This window comes from Globicephala melas, chromosome 16 (genome assembly GCF_963455315.2).
Source record: "Globicephala melas chromosome 16, mGloMel1.2, whole genome shotgun sequence".
In the NCBI taxonomy this organism is placed as follows: Eukaryota; Metazoa; Chordata; class Mammalia; order Artiodactyla; family Delphinidae; genus Globicephala; species Globicephala melas.
Genome location: NC_083329.1, coordinates 25,008,098 through 25,033,233, shown reverse-complemented (window position 1 = coordinate 25,033,233; position 25,136 = coordinate 25,008,098). Strand labels below are relative to the sequence as shown.

The window sequence follows — 25,136 nt, the reverse complement described above, 5'->3', positions numbered from 1 at the left end:
ATGCTCGGGCTGGCCAGCTGTGCTTCCCAAGGGAAGCACCATTGTCTCCTTTTTCATCTGCCCATGGCTGGAGAGGTGATGCTGGAAGCACTAGTTGCATTTCCGATTGGAGGGTCTTAAAAATCCAGGACAGATTAACAACAGCCTGGAAGACTGGGCCAGAGCCGGTGGCCTCTGGAGTCCTCTGCAGCTACTGACTTTTTGTATCCACTGAATCAGGTTGTTTTCTGGTTCCCCAAAGGTTAGATGTCCAGTTGAAACTCTGGAAAGGAGGGCCTGGGAGCCTTGAGACAGAGTAACATTTACCGAGAAGGTCTTTGCCCTCCAAGTCCCTCGACCCACCCAGCACCCTCAGGGAGGCCCCAAGCCCTGTTCTTGGCTTTAACTCTTCAGTGCTGTCTCTGACCTTTGGAAGACACACCTGGGTCCTCCCAGGCCCTCAGAGCCCACAGATTCCCTTCGGGAAGCTCCTTTTCTTTCACCCTCAAAACCAGCCAACACTGGCTGGGCATTCTTATGGCTAAGAGTCAGGAAGGGAAGCCCTTGGGCTTTCACAAAGAACAACCCTCTTCTTGAGACCCACCCCCACTGACCCCCAGCTTACGAGAAGGATACTAGTAATGCCCTTTGACAAAGCGTTGAAGTTTACAAAGAACTTTCACAAATACCTTTTCAAGTGGGCAAGGAAACTGCTCTGGGGAGTCCTCAGAGCTAATCATGCCCATGTTACAGTTGAGGAGAACGAATGCTTGTTTCACGTTCCCAAAGCCAGAGAGGCAGAACCAGGCTGCAGACCTGTATCTTCTGACTTGGAATTCTGTCCTCTCTTTTGCTGGACAGTTAACCTTCAGGAGTCGGGGAGAGGAGGAGAGGTGGGACCGCCGTCCTGCATTCTAACTCCAACCCTTTCAGAACTTCAGCTCTCACTTGGCTCAGGAAAATCAACGGGTTTGTTGTGTCTTTCTGGAAATTAATATGGCGGTACCTGTCAAGACCTTTTAAAATATCATCTTCATTGACCTTGTGATTCCACCTGAAGAACTGATCCTAAGAAAATGGAAATGCAGGCAAACACTTATGTGCTAGGCCTAGGATGTTCATGGTAGTGTTGTTTATACTAGGAAAACAACCTAAATGCACTGAAATCGTGGTGGATCCTCTTGGTGGAGTATTATGCAATCTTTAAAATAGTATTATTGAAGAATATTTGATCACTTGGGGAAGTGCTCACAGCAGCATAATGACAGTTGTAAAAAAGCAGCATACAAAGTTGTGTAGACTGTAAGAGCCCAATTTTGTTAAAATGTTATGAAGGCAAAAAAAAAAAAAAAAAAATCAAACAGCCCTTGAAAGAAAGTTTCTCAAAGGTTAACAATTGTTTCCTCTGGGTAATGAGATCACATAAGATTTTTTCTTTTCTTTTTTATATTCTGCTCTTTTCTAAAATTTCTACAATAAACAAGTATTATTTTTTTATAATCAGCTGTAAGTATTAGATGTATGAAGACTGTTTCTGAGCATTGAAAACAGATTTATAATGATGGAGGAACCCGTGGTTGTCATCCAGTTCAATGTCCTCCCTTACAAGGGAGAAGAATGAGGGAAAGGGAGAGTGAATTGACCAGTTACTCAGTGGGTCAGTTAAGAGAAGGTGGCAAAGCCAGACTAAGTCCTTCAAGGGCAGGGGTTAGCTGGGGACCAGTGAGTTGACTTGGTGCTTGAATGCTCACCAACTGCCCCAAGAAGGCTGTGCTCCATCCATGACCCTAGGGAAGCCCAGCAAAGGCCTCCATAATTGCACCCCTTTTAACCTAAATTGGGATTGTGGGGATGTGAGGTCTCTGTGGCTGGGGTCTTTGGCAAGGGATGGTGAGCAGGAGAGGGTCTGAGGCCCTCCCATGTCCCTGCTCCCACCCTAGCCTCCTCCTCTGCCTGAATCCCCACCTATCTGGCCTGGGAAGGCCCCTTTTTGCTGCCTCCCTGGTTTACAGAGATCAGTTCTTATTCAGTGGGAGTAAATGGTGGAGAAATTCTCCCTGCCAGCAGTCTCCCTCCCACTGCCCATCTCCCTTCAGGCTCAGCTTACCAGAATCCACTCTCCTCTGTCCCTAACCACAAACCTAGGTGGCCGTGAGAATTTTGGTTCTGCTCCTTCCAAGCCTGAGATGAAGGATCAGAGCATGCCGTGAAGACTGCCCATGGGTTCCTTCATCCAGGGTCCCCTTATCCTGCTTCGCAGCCTGACTTTTCCCCATCCTAACAGAGCCATCAATTTTATTCTGTGATTGTTTTAATGTTCACTCCAAGTTCCTTTCTAACTGTATCAGCATTGACCTAGGAGTCTTCTCTGATACATCAGTGGTCATCCAGAATTCCATCCCCATTTTATTGGTATGACCTTGATACTGGCTGTGATTCCAAGACTGTTCACCCTGAGTTCTGCTGGGACAGCTTTCAGCTCTGATTCTTATCAGCGTGCATCCAGAAATTTGCTGGTGGGAGGCAGGGAACTCTCGATTTTTTTTCTCCTTCCATAATTGCAATCTATTGATTTCTCACCATTTTAATTAAAACAACTGGAAAGGACCTGGCATAACAGGGACCCTGAGACTCACTAGAGATCTAAGATTGGTCTGGCTGTCAGGCTGACGTGAAATGAGGCTCGTCCATCACCTGTCAGGTGGTAGACTTTGGTCTTCTTCCTGAAGACACACTGACCTCACTCCACTGCTGGTGATTCCCACTGGGGTCTGAACAGTGTTGGTCTAGGAGTGTCCACGGGAGAGGCCCAAGGTATAGCTCTGGGATTAGGACCAACAGACAGTTATGAGGAGCTGCCATGTGCCTGGGTCAGAGGTGAGGGCTCATGACATCTCTGTAGATTCACAGACTGAAGATGTACTTGATAAGGTAGGACTGAGGGAAGGAATGGAATCAAATGCTTGGTTGGATTGTTGAAATCCAACAATATGTGTGGGCAGAGGTCAGAAATGGGGGGTCAGGGAAGAATTTGAGCTGGACATGGAAGGAACTGTAGAAGTTGGATCGATGGCAAGGGGTGCAGCGAGAGTCCTAGGGTGTGGAGAGGAGGGTAGGGCAAGGGACGTGCAGCAAAGGCTTGGAGGTGGGATGAGTGAGTGTGTGTATATATTCTCAGTGATGGGAACGGGGTGACTGGGGCAGGGAATTCATGTGTCATGGAGACAAATACAGATAATGAAGATCTTCCTCCTTCCCCATCTCTTTCTGAGTGCCTGCCTGCTTGGTGCTAAGTGTTGGGGGAAAGGTAACTAGGAAAGCCTATGGGGAGGACGACTCAGTCCCAGTGGTCACCCATAGATGGGGGTTGGATAGGCCACCTCCTATCACTGTTTTTTTTTTTATTGTGGTAAAATTCACAGTTTTAACGTTTTAAAGTGTACAATTAACTGGCATTTAGTACAGTCACAATGTTGTGCAACCACCGCCTCTGTCTAGTTCCGGAACATTTTCATCACCCCAAAAGGGAAGCCTGTACCAATGAAGCAGTCACTCCTTATTACTCCCTCCCCTGAATCCCTGGCAACCACTAATCTACTTTCTGCCTCTAGGCATTTGCCTATACTGGACATTTCATATAGATGGAATCACACTATATTTGTTCTTTTGAGTCTGATTTCTTTCACTTAGCGTAATGTTTTCAAGGCTTATCCGTGCTGTAATATGTATCTTCTTTCCCTTCTGTGGCTGAATAATGTTCCATTATACAGCTATGCCACGTTTTGCTGATCCACTTGCCAGTTGATGGATATATATATTTTTTGCGGTACACGGGCCTCTCACTGCTGTGGCCTCTCCCGTTGAGGAGCACAGGCTCCGGACGCGCAGGCTCAGCAGCCATGGCTCGCGGACCCAGCCGCTCTGTGGCATGTGGGATCTTCCCGGACCGGGGCACGAACCCGTGTCCCCCGCGTCGGCAGGCGGACTCCCAACCACTGCGCCACCAGGGCAGCCCTTGATGGATATTTTTGATGGCTATTTGGATTGTTCCACCTTTTGGTTATTGGGACTTTTGTGCTGTGAAGATCTGTGTATACGTTTTTGTTTGAACACCTGTTTTCTGTTCTTTGGGGTATATACCAAGGAGTGAACCTCCATCTTTTCAAAGCTGGTGCTTTTGAATTGGACATTTCACAAAGCCACTGGTTGTGACAGATGTAGGGAGGTTGTCTCCGTCCAGCTTTGGTTGGGTGTGACACCAGCCAGACACCTGTTGTCTTCAGTCTCTTTTCCATGGTGGCTGAGGCTCCCGGCAGGCAGAGGGAGGAGCTTCTAAGGTTGGCCAAGGAGCTTTGATTCTTTGAGGTGGACCGGTGTGAGCTGCAGGAACTTTCTGCAGACCCTGAATCTCCTCACTGCTCCCTGAGGCCAGGGGTGGGGGATGCATTCTCCTAGGACAAGGCCCTAGCCATTTTCCAACCTTCACAACCTTGCTGCTACTTTCCTGATCTGGGTCCTCCTCCCAGATCTAGCTGGCCTCTTTGCCTCCCATTCCTCCTTTGATGCCAGAGGGATCCTCCTAGAGTATGCCTTTCATCTCGCCTGTCCCCTATCAACAGTCTTCAATGTCATGACCCAGCCTGCCATAATCGGAGATTCAAGGCCTCCATTCTTTGGCCAACCCACAGATATTCCCACAGCCCTTGTCTGGGCTCCTCCCGTAGTTGTCATGACACTTGCAGGTTAGGTGAGCTCATCCATCTCTCTGCTCCCAGCAATGCAGCGGACAGACCTGGCACGGTGAAGGGGTGGGGGCTGGTGGCCTCCTCTGCCCCCCCAAGACTTCAGAGAAGCTGGGCTGAGACAGCCCCCATGTTGAACCCAGAGCACCTGTCCTGCACACCCTGTTGGGTTTTCATTCAGTCTGACCTTTGAACCCTATATTGTTAATCATAAAAAATAAGATTTATAAGAGCCACCATGTGTTGGGTGGTTACTGTGTGCCAAGTACTTCCGTGTAGATTATTTCTATTAATATCCTACTGACAACCTGCTGAGGGGGAGGTATCATTGTCACCATTTTATATATGGGGAAAGAAAGGCTCAGAGAGGTTAAGTGACTAATCCCAGACCACACAGTTAGTAACTGATGGAGCTGGGATTCAAACCCAGGTCTGTCTGACTTTAGAGTTCACTCTTGTGACCACTATATATCTTGCCCTTATAGAATTCACTCTAGGTGGGCTCTGTCTTCCATTGTAGGAAAGGAACTGGGGAGCAATCTCCTGGCCTCTGGACAGGGCCCCAAAGGAGGGAAAGGGAGTACCATGGGGTTCTTCATGCTCCTTCCCAACCCCTGCCCCTTCCACCTCCTCTGTAGGGCTTTGAGCCATGTAGACCCTTCAGCCAGTCATCAGACACTTTCAAGGGAACTTTCTGTTCCTTCGGGCCAGTGTTTCTCACAGTGAGGTTTTTCTACTGCCTGCACCAGCATTAGCGTCAGCTTGAAAGCACATCTAAAAGGCAGGTTCCCAGCCCCCAGGCCAGACCTACTGTCTCAGAATACCTTGGGGATGGGGCTCCCCAACCTGCATGTGTAGCAAGAGCCCCAGCTCATTCTGATATACCTCAGAGTCTGAGAATTATCCAGGCTGTGGGGCCTCAGAACAGACCCACTCTGGCACTCTTGGAGTTGGTGAGATCAGGCGTCTCAGAGGAGGGGAGCCTGAGGCTGGATGGAGATTTGGAATGGACCTTTTCAAGGGCATCTTGGTGAGGGCGTGGCAGCAAAGGCGCGGAGGCAGGAAAATGCAAGGTGTTGACAGAGACAGTGAGCCGTCCCTCCCACCTGGGATGTGAGACCCCCCAGTGGGGAGATGAACGGATCAATCTTTGAAGATAGACTGATGCCAGATCTTGCAGGGCCTTGGATTCCAGGATGAGTTTAGATCGATCCTGTGGGCAGTGGGAGCTATGGGTGGCTTTTGAGCAGAGGAGTGTAGTGATTTCCTTTAAACAGCAGCATCAGCAGAGGAGGGGGGAGGAGGGAATGAAGCATCCTGAGCTGCTGGGAGGTTAATGGAGCTACAGGGCTTCTGTCCTAGGCCAAGCTGAAAGGGCTGGGTGGGACAGCCAAGTTGACGACCTCATCTAGGCTTTCCCGTGGGTGAATCTGGAAGCATTTCTGACCAATGACTATGGTCAGCAGGGCTATTGCACATCAGGAAAAAAAAAAAAAGGATTTTTAAGAAGTACAAGTCCTGATGCTGGGCACTATGCTAGGTTCATTCACATAGATTAATTCATTTAGTCTCTCAATAAATGTGAAGTAGGTATTATTATTCCCATTTTATAGGTGCAAAAACTGAGACTTATGTATATTAAGAATGCTGTCCAGAAACAATAAACTAGGAAATGGCAGAGCTGAGATTTCTATCTAGGACACCAAAGCCCATGAGGGAGAAAATTGGCCTCGGGGGGAATTTCTGCATACTGGGGCTTTCTTTTCCCTGACCCTCTGAGATGGCATGTGCCCACTTCCAAGATGTGCACATTGAGGCCCAGGCATTGGCTCTAAATCACAGAGTGCAAGATGGTGACAGCATGGGCAAGGGCAGTAACAAAAGGAGGAAAAGGCAGGAGGAAGGAGGACAGGAGTGGGACACTGCCCAGGGGATGCCAGGGATGCCTCCATCTGGATATGCCAGCTGCCTGGGCCTATTTCCTGTTGGTTTGTGACTCTCTCACTCCTGGTCCTGCACACCCAGGGGCTGGAGGCTGAGGGGCTGCTTCTCCCTGATCTGGTTGCTTTGGCAACCCTGGGCAGGATGCGAGTGGTCTCCTTGGTAACGCCTGGGAAAACTGCCTGCAGGGCTGGAGGGAAGTGGACTGGCCAGCGGTCAGGCTGGGTGGCACAGGCGGAGCCAGGCCAGACCGGGCCACTGAGACTGCAGGCCTGTGGTGAAGGTCAGGCTTATGGAATAGCCCAGGCAGCCTGTTGGCCATTCCCCAGCAAGCCAGAGTCCAGAGGCCCTGGGGGCCTGGGGGCCTGCCTGGTGAGACCAGAGGCACTAATGGGCCAGCCCAGGAAGTGGGAGGAGATGGGGGTGAGGGTGGGAAGGGGGGAGGATATAGCTTCTGGATGACAGATCCAGCTACAGGGTTTATTAAAAGATGTTTATCAGAGGTCATTACCCAGATCCTGCTGCTTTGGGAAATGAGCAGGTGCTGATGCCTGTGGAGCGCGGGGCAAAGAGAAAAGCAGGGCTAGAAGAAGAGGAAGAGTCACAGGCAGGCAGGTGGAGTCTTTGGCTTTCTCTCTGCTCTCGCTGCAGCTCTGGAGTAGGCTGGGCTCTGCGCTGGGCTCCAGAACTGAAGTTCTCCCAGGGTGAGAGTTGGGGTTCCAGGGATGCTCTGGTGCGGAGGCTCATTCTGTTGTTTAACAAACATGCTAAGCATCAATGATGAGCCAGCCGTTCTCCTAGGCGTGAGGATACGGTGGAACACAAAAGGATGAGGGCTCGCTGCCATGGGGCTTTCCCTCCATGGAGCTGAGAGCAAAAATGGCAAATGAACAAATGAATCCGAGTATGATAATAATTACTAACATATTATATGCTAGATAGAGACTGTGCTAAGCTCTTTTCACCTATTATCTCATTTAACCTTTAAAACAACCATGTGAAGTAAGTGTGATTATTAGCCCCATTTATAAACTGAGGCTTAGCGAGGTTAAGTAACTTGCCCAAGGTCACGTGGCTGGTATGAGTCAGAGCTGGGATTCTAGCCAAGATCTCTCTGACTTTGGCGCTACCACTAAAAAAACCCCAAAACCCCAAAAAAACCCCTTTTCATTTAGAACAGTTTTAGATTTACAGAATTATTGCAAAATAGCAGAGAGTTTCCACATAGCCCATGCCCAGTTTCCTCCATTATTAACATCTTACGTGTGTGTATGGAACGTTTGTGACATTAACATACCAATACTGATACGTGGTTATTAACTAATGTCTGTACTTTACTCCGATTTCCTCAGTTTTCCTTCATGTTCTTTTTCTGTACTAGGATCCCATCCGGGATACCACAGTATATTTTTTGCTACCACATTTTATATGTATATAGTTGTGTTTTCTTATGCTCCTCTTGGTTGTGACAATTTCTCACACGTTCCTTGGTTTTGATGACCTTGACAGTTTTGAGGAGTGTTGGTTAGGTATTTTGTAGACTGTCCTTTCACTGGGATTTTTCTGCTATTTTCACGATTAGACTGTGGTTATAGGTTTTGGAGAGAAAGACCATAGAGGGGAAGTGCTGTTTTAGTTGCATCATATCAACGGTGTGTGTTCTCAGCATGATTTATCACGGTGATTGCTGACCTTGATCACAGGCTGAGGTAGTGCTTGTCAGGTTTCTCCACTGTAAAGTTAAAGGTGCACTTTTCTCCCCATCTTGCGCTCTTTGAAAGGAAGTCCTATGTGCAGCCCACACTAAGGGGCAGAGAGCTATGCTCTACCTCCTTGAGGCGGGGGCACTACTTTAACTGTTCTGTCAACTCTTTCTTTAGTTCCTTACCCAAGCAGTTACATTTGAATAAGGGCTGTGAAACAGAAGACCAGGGAACTTGGGGGAACCTGACCTGGTCTTGGGGGTCTGGGAAGTGAAATGACCAGGGAAGTGACCTGAAAATGAGTAGGGCTTGGCTTCATGTTCCTGGGGGTGCTCCTGCCATGTTGGGTGTGGAACTATTCATTTAGCATCCCTGACTTTAAAAAAAAATATTTTTATTTTTTAAATTCTTTTAAAAAATTTTTATTGGAGTATAGTTGATTTACAATGTTGTGTTAGTTTCAGGAGTACAGCAAAGTGAATCAGTTATACATATACATATATTCACTCTTTTTTTTAACATCTTTATAGGAGTATAATTGCTTTACAATGGTGTGTTAGTTTCTGCCGTATAACAAAGTGAATCAGCTATACCTATACATACATCCCCATATCCCCTCCCTCTTGCACCTCCCTCCCACCCTCCCTATCCCACCCCTCTAGGTGGTCACAAAGCACCGAGCTGGTCTCCCTGTAGCATCCCTGACTATTAAATGTCACTGGCCAGCTTAAATGTCACTGTCATTAAAAAAACAAATAACTCTTCCCATATTTTTAAAAGCACCCCAGAGGGGGCAGTACCACTCCTAGTTGAGAGCACTGAGCTGGGTGTGGAGGGCGCATTGAAGGTTGTTCCTGGAAGGGGCCTGGCACCATCCCCTGTTGAGGACGGAGCTGGGTGTTGGATCACCGCTGCTGCTGACTCAGGGGCTGAGTCCCGGCTGTGTCATCCCAGCCTTCCAGGCCACGGAACTTTCAGCAGAAAATCATTAAGTGGCCACTGCCTTGCCTCTCTGTCCATGGAGGCAAGTTTCTGGTCCCACAGGCTGTCTGTGTGTCGGGGGCGGGGCAGGAGGAGGAGAGAGGACCCTCTTGGGATGATGGGAGAGGGGAGGGAAGTATGTCTACTGGCTTTTCTGGATGGCCCCAGAATGCCTTGCTGGCTGCTCCAGAGGTTGGGGTGGGGACAGGAAAGGGAGAACATTGCCAGGGGTAGGTGCTGTCTTATGATTAGGGTGGCGGCGCTTCCACACGCTCCTGACTTTGACCTTCACCTTTCCCCTTGGCTTGCCCCAGCCTCTCCCTGGCATCTACTGAAAGGCTGATCTTCTCCACAGAATGGGACAGTGTGTGTGTCCAGGTGGGGGTGTCCAGGTGCCCCTAAGAGTGAGGAGAGGAGGCACTTTGCCCTGATCAGAGTTGAGTGAAACGGAGAGGATGCGCCAGCTGATTCACTTCATGTGTCAGTGCCCTCTGTGCCGGGCCTGGTGCTAGGCATGGAGAATTGGGAGGTGAGTACTGGGCATCGTCTCTGCCCTTGAGGTGCTCATGGCCCATGAATCGCTCATCCAATTCAGACATCAGTCCATAGCGGCAGAAGGGTCCTGGAGCCTTTCTTCTCTGTGTTTGCTTTCCTTTCCTTTTTTTACCCTGATCTTCCCAGCAAATGCTCCCTTTGAATACATTCTCCATGAAGGGAGAGGACTGGCAGGTGGTCAGGTGTGTGCATGGGGCTGATGGAAGGGGTGGTGGCCACTGACTTCCAACATCAGACCCAAATCAGAGGTCATTTTGTCCTACCTCCTTTCTCAGCTCAGATCTGGAGTGCTCAGCCCTGGAGAGGGGAAGTGACTTGTCCAAGGTCATACAGCTGGATTGAACCAGGTGCTAATGAGGTCTCAAGGCTCTGACATTGCTGGATGATGCTCTCAGGGTTTGGCAGAAGTTAATTCCAGAGGGACACCCGAGGGGGACGAATGATCATGCCAACTGTGATGTGTGCTGTCCCGAGGGGAACTATTGAAGGGTTTTAAACAGAAGAGTGACAAGATCTTTTAGATGCCTTAGGAAGCTCTGGGGCAAGAGAGGGGCAGGGGAGGGCCAGGCAGGAGGCTGATGCAGTCTTCCAGTGGAGGAGAGGTGTGGCTTCTACTGGGCAGGGCAGTGAGCAGCCAGGCAAGTAGATTGATTTGGGAAATCCTTTAGAAGGTCGACCTGAAGATTTGGAAGTGGAGAGGGAGATGTAGAGGAACTACTTGTACTGACATGTGTCAGAGGATTCTGACTTCTGGGGCAGTGGTCAGTGAGGCACCCGGGTGGCTTGGCTTGGAGGAGCTTGGCTACACACTGGGAGGGTGGGTCTCTTGGGAGGTCGGGGGTGAGCACGCTGATGTGTGAGTGTTCCCTTGAGAGCTGTGTCCCACCCAAGGCCTTGAGGTCTTAGAGCCAGGAGGAGAGACAGGTGAGCAGGGCAGGGCTGGCCCTGAGCTCCTGGCTCTACCCTACCCCCGGGACATCATTGATAATTAATGTCCCCTCTGCCTGTCACAGGTGGCTCCCAGGTGGGCAGAGGTGGGGCCCTGGCACCTGTGTTGTGATGTGCATGTGGCTTCTGCAGGCCTCCGAGCCAGGGCCTTCAGTCCCAACCTAGCCAAGCTTTCTCAGGTGGCTCCTTGCTCCCCGTGGGTGCCAATTCCGCCAGCGTACACACACAAACCGTAACAGGTGGCCATAAATCAGCCCAGACAGGCCAAGGCTGCTCTGGTTTTCCCACAGTTGAGATCAAAGCCCCAGACCCTCACCCTGGGGCTCAGTACTTATTAAATTATTAAACTGTCAAGGGAAGGGAAAGCAGGAAGGACTGGATGGATGGCCATAGAGTAAAAGAGAATGAGGAAAAATGGCTGAGAAATGAGGCAGCGGGTGGGAAAGGGGAAGAGAGGAGAGAAAAAAAAGCTCTTTGTCTTTGTCCTGAGTTTAGAGACTTCCCAGAGCTGTGAACCTTGCATCTGAATATCCTCCAACAATTCCCTCCTGCTTCCTCCTGTGGGATCTCATTGGGGTCCCATGACCAGGATTCATAGCCCCACTTTACAGAGGAAAAACTGAGGCCCAGATTGTCACAGGATTATGAAAGCCTGTACTTCTGAGTCCTGTTCCAGCCTCTTTCTGGGCCTCTTCATGGGCCCAGAATCAACATTACCTTAATACCCATTCTTGACCCTGGCTCTCAGGCTAGACTGGAGTGCGTGAAGAACCCCATCCTGATCCCAGGAGGACCAGCCAGGGCCTCTTCCTGCCTGGAGCCCCCTGGACTCTCCTTTAGCTTCCAGGCATGAAGGCAGAGCTTGGACCCAATAGATTGCCCATCCCTGCCTGAGGCAACAGGTTCTATCCCTGGCCCCACACTCCAGTTGTTTGCAGGAAACAGCCTCTTTTTTCCCACCATCTTTATTGTGGTATAATTGACAAATAAAATTGTAATGCACTTAAAGTGTACAACGTGATGATTAGGTGTATATATATATATATATATAGAAATGATTCCTGCAACCAAGTTAATTAACACACTCATCGCCTCACAGTTACTTTTTCTGTTGCTGTTGTTGAGAATGCCTAAGATCTACTCTTAACAAATTTCAAGTATACAAGTATTATGAACCATAGTCACCATGCTGTATATTATATACTCAGAACTTATTTATCTTATAACTGAAAGTTTGTATCTTTTAACCAACATTTCCCCATTTTCCCCACCCCTAGTCCTTGTCAACCACCATTCTACTCTATTTCTTTTAATTCAACCCCACCTCATTTTTTTGGATTCCACGTGTAAGTGATACTGTATGGTTATCTTTCTATGTCTTTTCTCTGGCTTATTTCACTTAGTATAAGGCCCTCCACATTCATTCAGGTTGCCCCAAATAGCAAGATATTCTTCTTTTTATGACTGAGTAATATTTCATTGTGTGTGTATATATATATATATATATATATATATATATACATATATACCGTATTTTCTTTATCCATTCATCCATCAACAGACACTTAGGTTGTTACTGTATCTTGGCTGTTGTGAATAATGTGGCAATGAACATGGATGTATAAATATCTCCTCAAGATAGTGATTTCATTTCCTTTGGGTATATACCCAGAAGTGGGACTGCTGGATCATATGGTAGTTCTATTTTTAATTTCTTGAGGAACCTCCATACTATTTTCCAAAATGGCTGTATCAATTTACATTCCCACCAAGAATGACAAGGGTTCCCTTTTCTCCACATCCTCATCAATATTTGTTATCTCTTGTCTTTTTGATTATAGATGTCCTAACAAGTGTTAGGTGATATCTCATTGTGGTTTTGATTTGCATTTCCCTGATGATTAGTGATGTTGAGCATCTTTTCATGTACCTGCTGGCCATTTGTATTTCTTATTTGGAAAAATGACTATTCAGGTCCTTGCCCATTTTTCAATTGAGTTATTTATTTATTTATTGCTATTGAGTTGTAAGAGTTTTTTATTTTTTTGGAAATTAGCCCCTTATCAGATATATGGCTTGCAAATATTTTCTCCCATTCCATAGGGTGCCTTTTCATTTTGTTGATTTTTTCCCTTGCTGTGCAAAACCTTTTTAGTTCGATGTAGTCTCACTTGTTTATTTTTTCTTTTGTTGCTTCTGCTTTGAGTGTCAAACCCCAAAAATCATTGCTAAGATCAACGGCAAGGAGCTTTCCGCTTATGTTTTCTTTTAAGAATTTTATGGTTTCAGGTCTTACATTTAGATCTTTAATTCATTTTGAGTTGATATTTGTACATGGTGTGCGATGAGGGTCCATTTAATTATTTTGCATGTTGATATCCAGTTTTTCCAGCACCTTTTATTGAAGAGACTATCCTTTACCCATTGTATATTCTTGGCACCTTTGTTGAAAATTAGGTGACCATATATCTGTGGGTTTATTTCTGTGCTCTCTATTCTACTCCATTGATCTATATGTCTGTTTTTTATGCTAATAGCATACTGTTTTGATTATTATAGCTTTGTAGTATAGTCTGAAATCAGGAAATGTGATGCCTCCAGCTTTGTTCTTCTTGCTCAAGATTACTTTAGCCATTCAGGGTCTTTTGTGGTTTCATACAAATTTTGAGATTTTTTTTTATATTTGTGAAAAATGCCATTGGAATTTTTATAGGGATTGCATTGAATCTGTGGATTGCTTTGGGTGGTATAGACATTTTAACAATATTAATTCTTTCAATCCATGGACATGGGCTATCTTTGCATTTATTTTTATCTTCTTCAATTTCTTTCATCAATAGTTTATAGTTTTCCTTGTACAGATGTAAAGATTTGGCTAAATTTACCCCTAAGTATTTTATTCTTTTTGATGCTCTTGTAAATGAGTTTGGTTTCTTAATTTCTTTTTCAGATAGTTTGTTGTTAGTGTATAGAAACACAACTGACTTCTGTATGTTGATTTTGTATCCTGCAACTTCACTGAGCTCATTTATCAATTCTAACAGTTTTTTGATGGAGTCTATTAGAGTCTTCTGTATACAAGATTGTGTCATCTGCAAACAGAGACAATTTTGCTTTGTCCTTTCTGATTTGGATGCCTTTTAGTTCTTTTTCTTGCCTAATTGCTCTGGCTAGGACTTCCAGTACTATGTTGAATATGTTGAAGTGGCAATAGAGGGCATTCTTCTCTTGCTTCTGATCACTATTAGTATGATGTTAGCTGTGGGCTTGTTATATTTGACCTTTATTATGTTGAGGTACATTCCATCTATACCTAATTTGTGGAGAGTGTTTATCATGAAAAGATGTTGAATTTTATCAAATGCTCGTTATGCATCTGTGATTGATGATCATTTGATTTTAGCCTTTATTTTGTTAATATGTTATATCACATTTATTAATTTACATATGTTGAACCATCCTTTCATGCTAGGGATAAATCTCACTTGATCATGGTGTATGATACTTTTAATGTGTTGTTGAATTTGGTTTGCTAATTTTTTTTTTTTTTTTTTTTTTTGTGGTAAGCGGGCCTCTCGCTGTTGTGGCCTCTCCCATTGCGGAGCACAGGCTCCGGACGCGCAGGCTCAGCAGCCATGGCTCACGGGCCCAGCCGCTCCGCGGCATGTGGGATCTTCCCGGACCGGGGCACGAACCCACGTCCCCTGCATTGGCAGGCGGACTCTCAACCACTGCGCCACCAGGGAAGCCCAGTTTGCTAATATTTTGTTGAGGATTTTTGCATCTATCTTCACCAGGGATATTGACCTGTAATTTTCTTTTCTTGTAGTATCCTTGTATGGCCTTGGTAACAGGGTAATGCTGACCTTATAAAATGAACTTGGAACTGTTCCCTCCTCTTCATTTTTTGGGAGGAGTTTGAGAAGGGTTGGTATTAATTCTTTAATAAGAATTAATTCTTTAAATGTTTGGTAGAATTCACCAGTGAAGCCATCTGGTCCTGGACTTTTATTTTTAGGAGATATAAGAATACTTTACCCAGAAAAGCTGTCCTTCAGAGTTGAAGGTGAGATACAAACATTCCCAGACAAACAAAAGCTGAAGGAGTTCATAACTACTAAAGCTACCTCACAAGAAATGCTAAAGGAGTTCTTTAAGCTGAAAAGGAAGGATACTAACTAGTAACATGAAAACATATGAAAGTGTAAAACTTCCTGGTAAATGTAAATAGGTGGTCTAATCCAGGATACTCTAATATTGTAATGGTGGTGTGTAAATCACTGACAACTCTAATATAAAGGTTAAAAGACAAAAGAATTAAAAATAGCTATAACTACAATAATTGGTTAGTGGATATATAATATAAAAAGATGTAAACTGTGACATCAAAAACATAAAATGTTGGGAGAGGGAGTAAAAGTGTTGAGCTTTTGTATGTTAACAAAATTAAGTTGTTTTCAGCTTAAAATAGATGGTTGTAACTATGTTTTATGTAAACCTCATTGTAACTACAAACCAAAAACCAATAGTAGATACACAAAAGATAATGAGAGAGGGATCAAAACATACCACTTTGGCATCCAGTCACAAAGGAAGACAGTAATAGAAGAAGAAAAGAACAAAGGATGTGCAAAATATCCAGAAAACAATTAATAAAATGGCAATAAGTCCTTATCTATCAATAATTACTTTAAACATAGTCTAAATGATCCAATCAAAAGACATAGAGTAACTGAATGGATCAAAAAAAAACAAGGCCCAACAAATTACCCAACTCTAAGAGACTCACTTCAGCTCTAAGGACACATAAGCTGTAAGTGAAGAGGTGGGAAAAGATATTTCAGACAGATGGAAACCAAAAGAGTACAGGGGTAGTTGTACTTATATCAGATAATATAAAGGGATCAATTCATCAAGAGGAAATAACTATAGAAAATATACATATACCCAACATCAGAGCACATAAATAAGTAAAGCAAATACTCTGAAGGAGATCTGAAGGGAGAAATAGATAGCAATACTATAATAATAGGGGACTTCAATTCTCCACTTCCTTTTTTTTTTTTGGCCTTGCCGTGTAGCATGTGGGATCTTAGTTCCCCGACCAGGGATCGAACCCACGCCCCCTGTATTGGAAGCGTGGAGTCTTAACCAGTGGACCACCAGGGAAGTCCTCTCCACTTTCAACAATGGTTAGATCATCCAGACAGAAACTCAATGTGGACATATTGGGCTTGAACTACACCTTAGACCAAATGGACCTCACAGACATACAGAATATTCCATCAAAAGTAGCAGACTAGGGCTTCCCTGGTGGCACAGTGGTTGAGAGTCTGCCTGCCGATGCAGGGGACACAGGTTCATGCCCCGGTCCGGGAAGATCCCACATGCTGAGGAGCGGCTAGGGCCGTGAGCCATGGCCGCTGAGCCTGCGCGTCCGGAGCCTGTGCTCCGCCATGGGAGAGGCCACAGCAGTGAGAGGCCCGCATACCGCAAAAAAAAAAAAAAAAAAAAAAAAAAGTAGCAGACTACACATTCTTCTTCTTATGTGCACATGGAAAATTCTCTAGGATAGATCATATGTTAGCCACAAAACAAGTCTTAACATATTGAAGAAGACTGAAATTATATCAGTTATCTTTTCTGACCACAATGGTATGAAATTAAAAATCAATTACAGGAGGAAATTGGGAAAATTCACAAATACGTGGAGGTTGAACAGCCTGCTCCTGAACAATCAAAAGGGAAATTTAAAAAATCTTGAGACAAATGAAAATGGAAACACAACATACCAATGGAATGTTATGGGATGCAGCACAAGCAGTTCTAAGAGGGAAGTTTATAGTGATAAATGTTCACATTAAGAAAAAAGAATGATCTCAAATAAACAACCTAATTTTATACCTCAAGGAAATAGAGAAAGAACAAACTAAGCCCAAAGTTAGTAGAAGGAAGAAAATAAATGAAAGATTGGAAAGACAATAGAAAAGATCAACAAAACTAAGTGTTGTTTTTTAAAAAAGATAAACAAAATTGACAAACCTTTAGCTAGAATGAGAAAAAAAAGAAAGAAGTCTCAAATAAATTGAACCATTTATGAAAGAGGAGACATTGCAACTGATACCACATAAACACAAAGAATCATAAGAGAACACTGTGAACAATGATATGCCAACAAGTTGGATAACCTAGAAGAAATGGATTAATTCCTAGAAACATACAACCTATCAAGATTGAATCATGAAGAAAAAAATCTGAACAGACCAATAATGAATAAGGAAAAATCCTCTTTTCAGGGCAGAGAGAACCTAGCCAGTGTCTGAGAGATGCACAGGGGGTTTCCACTTTCCCGGGCCGGGTCCGGCAGATCCTCTGGAGCTGAGGAGAACGGCCAGACACACAGACCCTGGTTTGGAGCCAAGAGGATGGAGGAAGTGGTGGGACGAGGCTGTGAGTGACCAGGATGCCACTTACGTGGAAGTTTCTGCATCAGAGGGCAGCCCTCCTGAAAACTGCGGCTCCCGTTGCATGAGAGTCCTCAGGTTCTTCTACTGCAAAATGTGAAGGAAACCGTTTTAGGGAGTTTGGGTTTCCTTGTCTGGTCCCAAGTTGAGGTTGTGTTAAAGAAACAAAATATGAGAGGAGTCTGGATTGGCTTTGAGAACAGAATTTCCTGAGATTCAGGGCCTGTTCTGAAAGTGGGGATTTGCTGTCTGGTGCTAAGGGTTAGTTCCCAGGATAAAAGATTCTATTTTAGGGGTGAAGCTGCCATTTCTGCAGACAAGGTTTTGGCTTGATATTGACGCGTCTGTTTTGAGGGTCTGAGTTCCATGCTGGGGTGAGAAGCTTATTCCTAGGAGGAGTTTTCACTTCAGGGTCCAGGATTCTTGATTACAGTTGAGCATTGATTTTGGGGGCCAAGAGTCTATTTGGGGGCTCCCTATTCTACGATTGGGTTGAGTTTCCCTTCTTGGGCTTGGGGTTTTATTTACTAACAGATGGGAAGTCTTTTGCCCTTGGGAGGAAAGGAAGAACTCGAACCCACTTTTGCTTCCAGGGGAGACTTTCTGGGACCACCAGCAGAGGAATGGACCAATACACTGATGATCAAGAGGCTGGATTCCAGCCCTTGCCTGGATGGGAGACAGAGAATAAATCACTTGTAAGCTCGAGGTCTCTCGCTGAAAGCTTGGCCAGGCAGTGGTGCTGACTCACAAAGCACCATCCGAGCTTGCTTGATCCTCCCAAAGTGACACTAATGGTGGGCTCCAGAGGCACCGACAGCCATCATTCTGTGAGTCAGATCCATGATGACAGCACTCAACCCACCCTGGGCGCTGCCAGCTTGGTCCAGTTAGTGCCAATCGGATCTTAACTTGTCCTGAGGAGCCCCTGGGGAGAGGGAGCACACGTGGAGTGGGATATGTTAAATCTGGGTCCCTGGGGCTTGGTGTGTAGCTCTGGTAGGCAGGAGCGAGGCCGGGCTGGGCCAGCGGCTTCCCTCCCTAGCGGGCCAGCTCTCACGCATCCTGGCTGGTGCGGGGAGACATGATCTGTGATCTGAAGGGGGCTTGCTCTCTCCCTTGTGCTCTGCAGGATGGCTGGGATGCAGAGGGGTTGTTGCTGGTGACCTCCTAGCCCCCATCTGCCCTGTTGCAGGTGGACTTTCTGGTCTTAGAGGTCTTCCTCTTTTCTGTCCAATGGGGGCCAGTGGTGAATGGTGCAGAGCTGTCAGGGTAAGGCCAGCAGGGAGTTTCCAGCTTGGGGGTAAATTCTCTAGTGTTTCAGAAGAAATTCTCCTTTGAGAAGGAGCCCTTCTCCTGTGGCCAGGAAGCTCAGGAAACCTGAGAAGATGGAGTTTTCTCTACCACCAAGTATGTCCTGGGGATGTAGGGGTGGCTCTATCTGGGTCTGCAGGGACCCTCAGGCCCCACTCTCTGGGCCTGGCCAAGGTACATGGAAAGCTTAGAGACCTGGGGGTCCCACTGGGCTGTGGAATCCCAACCCAGACATTGAACTCTGGTGCCATCCAGCAGGCCTCTGGAGTTCTCTCAGGGCATCTGGAGGGACCTGGGCCAGTCAGTCATACCTCAGATGTGAGGAGGCAGGGGAGGCAGGCAGGTTGGTTGAGGCTCAGGCTCTGGGGTCAGACTTTGCCTCCTGAGCCACCTGGAGCCAGATGCTTCACTTCTCCACACCCCAGTTCTTTACTGGAGGTAAAGTTTGACTAGTAATAAATGCACAATAAAGATTAGTTATTGTTGCCATCATTAGGCTCAGTCATCAGTTCCCAGCTTAGACATCACTTCCACCAGGAAGCCTTCCCTGAACAGTCTGGCTAGATTAGATAGCCTCTGTATCCCCTCCTACTGCTGGCCTGTGTTCCCCTCATGGCACTGATCACACTGGCTGTCAGGGCCTGTTTCCTTGTTAGCATCTGTTACTGCCTGGTTTACTCACCATTGTATCGCTGCCGCCAGTGCCTGGCTCACACAGTGGGCACTTGACAAATATTTTGAAATGAATGCAAGAATGGGCTGATTCTCGGGAATTCAGACTTTTCTATGGGCTCTTCAGGGCTGCTGCTACAGCCCCACTTTCTTTTCTTTGTCGAAATGACATTTCCCGCAAACCAGGCTCTCGGGCAAAGGCAAGAGAAGGTGAGAGCACTATGGAACCGTTGGTTCATTCGTTCATTCCCTGACGGCACAGATGTTCTTTGGGTGCCTCCCAGGTACCAGGCCTCGTGCCAGCCTCTGGGGACAGACACGGTCCCTGCCCTGCTTGTGCTTGTGGTGCAGATCACGGGGGCTGAGGTAGGTCACAGGAGAGGAGGGTGGTCAGTTAGGCTGAGTGGAGTCAGGGAGGGCTTCCAGAAGGAGGGATTTGCTTTGAAGAATGGCAGGGAAGTGTGGATAGAGATGGGCTAGCTCTTGGGGGTTGGGCAGGAATCAGATGGAGCAGACAGAGCTGCCTGTGTGTGGGCGATAAAGTAAGGCTGGCCAATGACAGCGTGGCCTGTGCGTGCGGAGGCCTTGACTGTCAGGCTGAAGATGGATTCAGAAGCCGTGGGCACCGTTGATCCTAGCTCTGCCACCCACAGACGAAAGACCTTGAGCAGGACACGTCACTCCCCGAGTGCTAGTTCTAAGATGGGAACTGTGATGCCTGCCACCCGGGGTTGTCAGACCGCAGTGGCAAGGGACTTTGTAAAAGGAGCTGGCCCCAGTGGTGGAGGGCTGGAGGGGCAGGCCCTGCGGAGTCAGGCTAAAAGGCGTGTGTGTCTGGAGGGAGCCGGTGGGAAAACAGGAAGGCAGTCCTGCTTCAGGCTTCTCTGTTTGGTAAATAATTCAATTCTTATCTCAGGTTTGTGGTGTCCACACTGCAGGCCGCAGGTGGAGCGTCTGGGATCAGGTGCTGCGTTATCCAGAAAGTGGTGGGGTCCCCCCCGCCGGCCTCCTGGTCCTGGCAGGGGAGGCGGCGGTAAGGAGGAGTCTTCCAGGGTCTTCTTGTCGCTGACCGCATCACTCCTTCTCCTCATTTCTCTCTCTCTCTCCCCCTCTCCACGTTCTCGTTGTCTGGTTCCCCTCTACAGTCCCCCCTCTGCAGAAACGCAGGGCCTCGTGCCCCCTCCACCCCAGGCCCCTCGGCGCCATCGCCCTGTGCCTGCTGCACGTCGCTGCCTGTTGAAACCCTTGTCCTCCCCAGGGCCTCTCCTCAAACACCCACACCTCCAGGAGGCCGGCACCCCCAAGTCTGTCGAGCCTCTCAGTGGGCCGTAGGGGAGCACCGACCTCTCCCTCACCCCATGGTACAGAGACAGACAGTCGTTTTTTTCATTTTTAGTGCTTAATACTGAGACTGTGAGGGTCTGTTTAGTCTTGTCCAGCTAACATAAACCAGCCTGAACTGGGCCATGGCAGGGAACTTTGCTCTAAGTTCCCTTATTTGGAATGAAATTCATTGTTTTTCACTGGGAGGCAGTGGGGTTATGGGGAGGCCCTGTTGCACCCCCTCCCCAGGGTGTGGCCTGAGTGGCCCCTCCAAAGGTCACTAAGGTGTCTGTGGCACAGAGGTTGGCCCTAGGACACCAGCTACACCCAGTGCCTCAGGGATGGAGATGGTTTGGAGTCGTACTGTTCAATCCTGCCCTTTTATGGGAAGGAACTGAGGCTAGGATAGGAGAGGGCACCTGCCCAGAGCCACAGCTGGAGGTGTCGCATGCAGGGCTCCTGGCTCCCTGGCTCTCAGACCGCTCTGTTGTGCCGGGCGCCTTGGGCCTCGGAGCTGGTGGAGGTGGGGCTGCGAGCTGGCTGGGGTGAGGACTGATGAATGTGGCTGGAAGTGGCCCAGGGTCTGGGGATTTCCCAAGGCTTCTGGGGGAGCAGCTAACTGCAGAGGCCGTGGCAGTGAGCCGAGGGGAGGGGGCATGGAGAGGCGGCAGGGGAAGAAAAGGAGGGATGGTGAGAGGAAAGGGAGCGGTGGCTGAGGGGTCTCGGAGAGCTGGGCTCTGGTCCCGACTCTGCTGCCGTCACTGTGACGTTGGGCTCCCACCTGTCCTGGAGACTCAGCCTTTTTGTGTGCATCTCCCAGGGTGTGCCTTGGATGAACAGAGGTCAGGGGGCGTTCCTCACCTGTGATGGGCTGTGGGAGCCAGCTCATCGGGCGGGTTACTGTCCCTCCCTATGCCTCAGGGCCCCTCCGTGTAAGAGGGGTGCGGCCTCTTTATGATTTCTCTGCAAGAGCATGAGCTCTAGAGCCAGAACTTGGGTTCCGTTCTTGACTCTGATACTTATTGGCTGGGCTACTAATTATGGACAGAGATTTCAAAACCCAGGGCTCTAGAGGGAGCAGTGAGGGTCTTTACAAGGATGACATGAACTCATGTATATCATATGTCTATACCGAGTGCCCAGTAACCAGAGTGGGGAACAGCCATTGACCTCCGAGCTGCACAGTGCACCCGGGCCAGCCTTGGGGCTCTGTGGCCCTGCTTCCTTTGTTCAATCCCAGGTCTCTACTCAAAATCAGCAAGTGCATGTTTAGATATTCCTTCTACAGGAAGCTCCCCCCAACCCCTTTTGACATCCTTTAAAAAGAACTTCTCATGTATTCACTGATTCTTTTCACAGAGAACACACAGCTGGGACATAGGGAGCTGTGACTGACCAGTGTAGGAATTCCCGAGACTGGAGGAGGAAAGAGAGACGTTAGAAAGTGCAGGCCTGAGAAATCCTAACCAGAAGGCCCTGGTGCTGGGGAACAAAGGGTGAGAGACCTTGTATTGTTTACTATGAGCATTCCGTTCACTGCTCTCTTAGCAGTGACGCTAGTGCTAGTATCCAAGGCTGTTTATAAAGGTACGTTGAACATCTGCTTCTGCGTGGTTAGTGAGGCACTCATTTACAAAAGATCATCTCGTTGCCAAGAGCAAACCTTCACCGAGTGAAACATTAACTCAGCATTAAAAGTAAAAGGAGATGATGTATGGACCAATGTCCGCACAGGCCTGGGCTGCCTCTGGGCAGTGGGAGCCAGTGAATGTTTTAGATTCACTTTCTGGATAGCTCAGTCTAGTTGTCCTGTGGAGGGTGGATTTAAGGGGGACACAGTGGGAGCAGGGAGACCAGTTATGATGGGAGTGTAGCTGTTATGGGGGAAGGATGCCAAAACCTGAACTGCAGTTTTGGTGAAAGAGAGGAAGGGACACATTTGAGACACATTTAGGAGGTGTGCCTGGCATCACTGGTACATGAATGGGGCCGGGGTGGGGGGGTAAGGAAGAGGGAAGAATCCAAGACGGTGCCCAGGTTTTCAGGTAGCTGGGAGGATGGTGATTCCACAGTACACCGGGCAGGAGAGGAGGATTGGAGGGGAAGATGGTGGGGATGTGTCAGAGGAGCCCTGAGACATTCTGGGGGAGTCGTTGGGTCGGCAGCTCCACGTGTGAGCTTGAAGCTCAGGGGAGAGGTTGTGGCTGCAGTGGGAGGAGAGCCAAGAAAGGGAAGAGGGCCAGAGAGGCTGAGGGAGGTCGTGGCGGTGGGGGTTTAGATGTTGTGATACGGCATAGCGCCGTGGTTCTCAGACCTTAATCGGCCTATGGATTGCCCAGAAGCTTGAAAAACTGTGGGTTCCTGGGGCCCCCCTCCAGTTAATCCGGTTTAGTAAATCTGGCAGGGAGGGGAGCGTTCCTGGGATCTGCTGCTGCTTTTTTTTTTTTTTTTTAATAAATTTATTTATTTTTGGCTTCATTGGGTCTTCGTTGCTGCACGCAGGCTTTCTCTAGTTGCGGCGAGCAGGGGCTACTCTTCGTTGCGGTGCACAGGCTTCTCATTGCGGTGGCTTCTCTTGCTGTGGAGCATGGGCTCTAAGCACGCGGGCTTCAGTAGTTGTGGCACGTGGGCTCAGTAGTTGTAGCTCACAGGCTTTAGAGTGCAAGCTTAGTAGTTGTCGCGCACGAACTTAGTTGCACTGCAGCATGTGGGGTCTCCCTGGACCAGGGATCGAACCTGTGTACCTTGCATTGGCAGGTGGATTCTTTTTTTTTTTTTTTTTTTTTGCGGTATGCGGGCCTCTCACTGCTGTGGCCTCTCCCGTTGTGGAGCACAGGCTCCGGATGCGCAGGCTCAGCGGCCATGGCTCACGGGCCCAGCTGCTCCACGGCATGTGGGATCCTCCCGGACTGGGGCACGAACCCGTGTCCCCTGCATCAGCAGGTGGACTCCCAACCACCGCGCCGGCAGGTGGATTCTTAACCACTGCGCCACTAGGGAAGTCCATGGGATCTGCTTCTTAAAACAAGAAAATCAGGCAATACTAGTGTGAAGGATCCATGGACCATCTGTTGTGAAACACTTGTCTGGGGGTCAGTCAGATCTGGGTTCAAATCTTGACTATTGGGTCTTTGGACAAATCTCTTGATCTTCCAAACCTGGATATCTTTGTCAGTTAGTAGGCATACTAGTTCCCACCTCGCAGGGCTATTGTGTGAATTAAATGAAGTCATAGCTGTAGGTCATGTGGCTAAGGACCTGGTGCCTAGTAAGAGCTCAGTAAGGAGTAGGCATTTCTTACTTATTACTAGAAGTTCGAAGATGGTGAGCAATTGGACAGGGCAGGCTGCTGACCACACAGATGGGTTAGTCCCAGGGGAGCACTCCCCTGCCCAGAGTCTGCCTCTTGGTTGAGCTGACCCCAATTTCCATCTCCATTGTGTCTTGCCTGAGTTGATAGGACTGGGGGCTCCTGGCTCATCTCATCAAGTTCACAAAAACTCATGAATCAAATCAGATGTCAGTTTACTACTTCCCAGTGAGAAATGGACTGTCAGATGGACTGGACAGTGTGTCGACTATTGGCACTATTTTCCCCTTGCAGGAAGCTACTCTAGTGCTGGGTGAACCTGGCATCCGACAGAGAGCTGGGGACACAATCTGTGGATTGAATGACCTTGGGCTCTGAACCCTGCCCAGGCCACTTCACCAACAGAGAAATGCCTGCCAGGTGCACCCAACACTTGGCCCAGCTTGGCAGGACATCATCTCCTTGGCTGTGCTCCATGGCCCCCACCGTGGTTTGCCTCGGTGACACCCCCTTTCTCCTGACTCCTCGGCAGCCAACGAATATGTCTTTGCTTTGGGTTTATTAATACCTCCGGTCAAGTCTCCTGTAAGTCCCACCAGGTCTGGGGCTGTTTTGTCTCTTGATGGTAACTTTGCGTGCTCTGATCCATGACCAGTCAATTTCTTAGACTAAAACTCGGGGAAAGCTTATTGCCTAGTGCCATGGGGGCCACCTCATTGTGGCCTCCTCTCCACTTACTGCCCATACGGCGTTTCAAGAGGGAGGGAGTGGGTTGAGTCAATGATGGCGCCTCTCATACCTCTGGGGGCCGGTTGGGTCTGGTTACCCTCCATAGAAATTAAGGAACCCCTTAAGGACTTGTCTAGAAGACCCCCAATCCTCCCCCCGAACCTGTGTGTGGTTTTGGACCCCCCTGTCACGGACATCACACTGCATCGTCCTCATCATTTTTGTCACCGTTTTAAACTCTACCACCATCCCCAACAACAGATGCTTTAAAAACAGTTTATTGCTTAAGTTATAAGAGTAATACCCTTTGGGGCTTCCCTGGTGGCACAGTGGCTAAGAATCTGCCTGCCAGTGCGGGGGACACGGGTTCGAGCCCTGGTCCAGGAAGATCCCACATGCTGCAGAGCAACGGAGCCTACGGGCCATAACTACTGAGCCTGCGCTCTGGAACCCGTGAGCCACAACTACTGAGCCC

At 48.0% G+C, this 25,136-nt stretch overlaps 1 protein-coding gene across 2 annotated transcripts in view; it reads left to right on the top strand.

Moving 5' to 3' along the window:
* The window catches only part of NEURL1 (neuralized E3 ubiquitin protein ligase 1), an 85,128-nt gene that overhangs the window by 1,154 nt on the left and 58,838 nt on the right, over window positions 1-25,136 (top strand). The window lies entirely within an intron of this gene.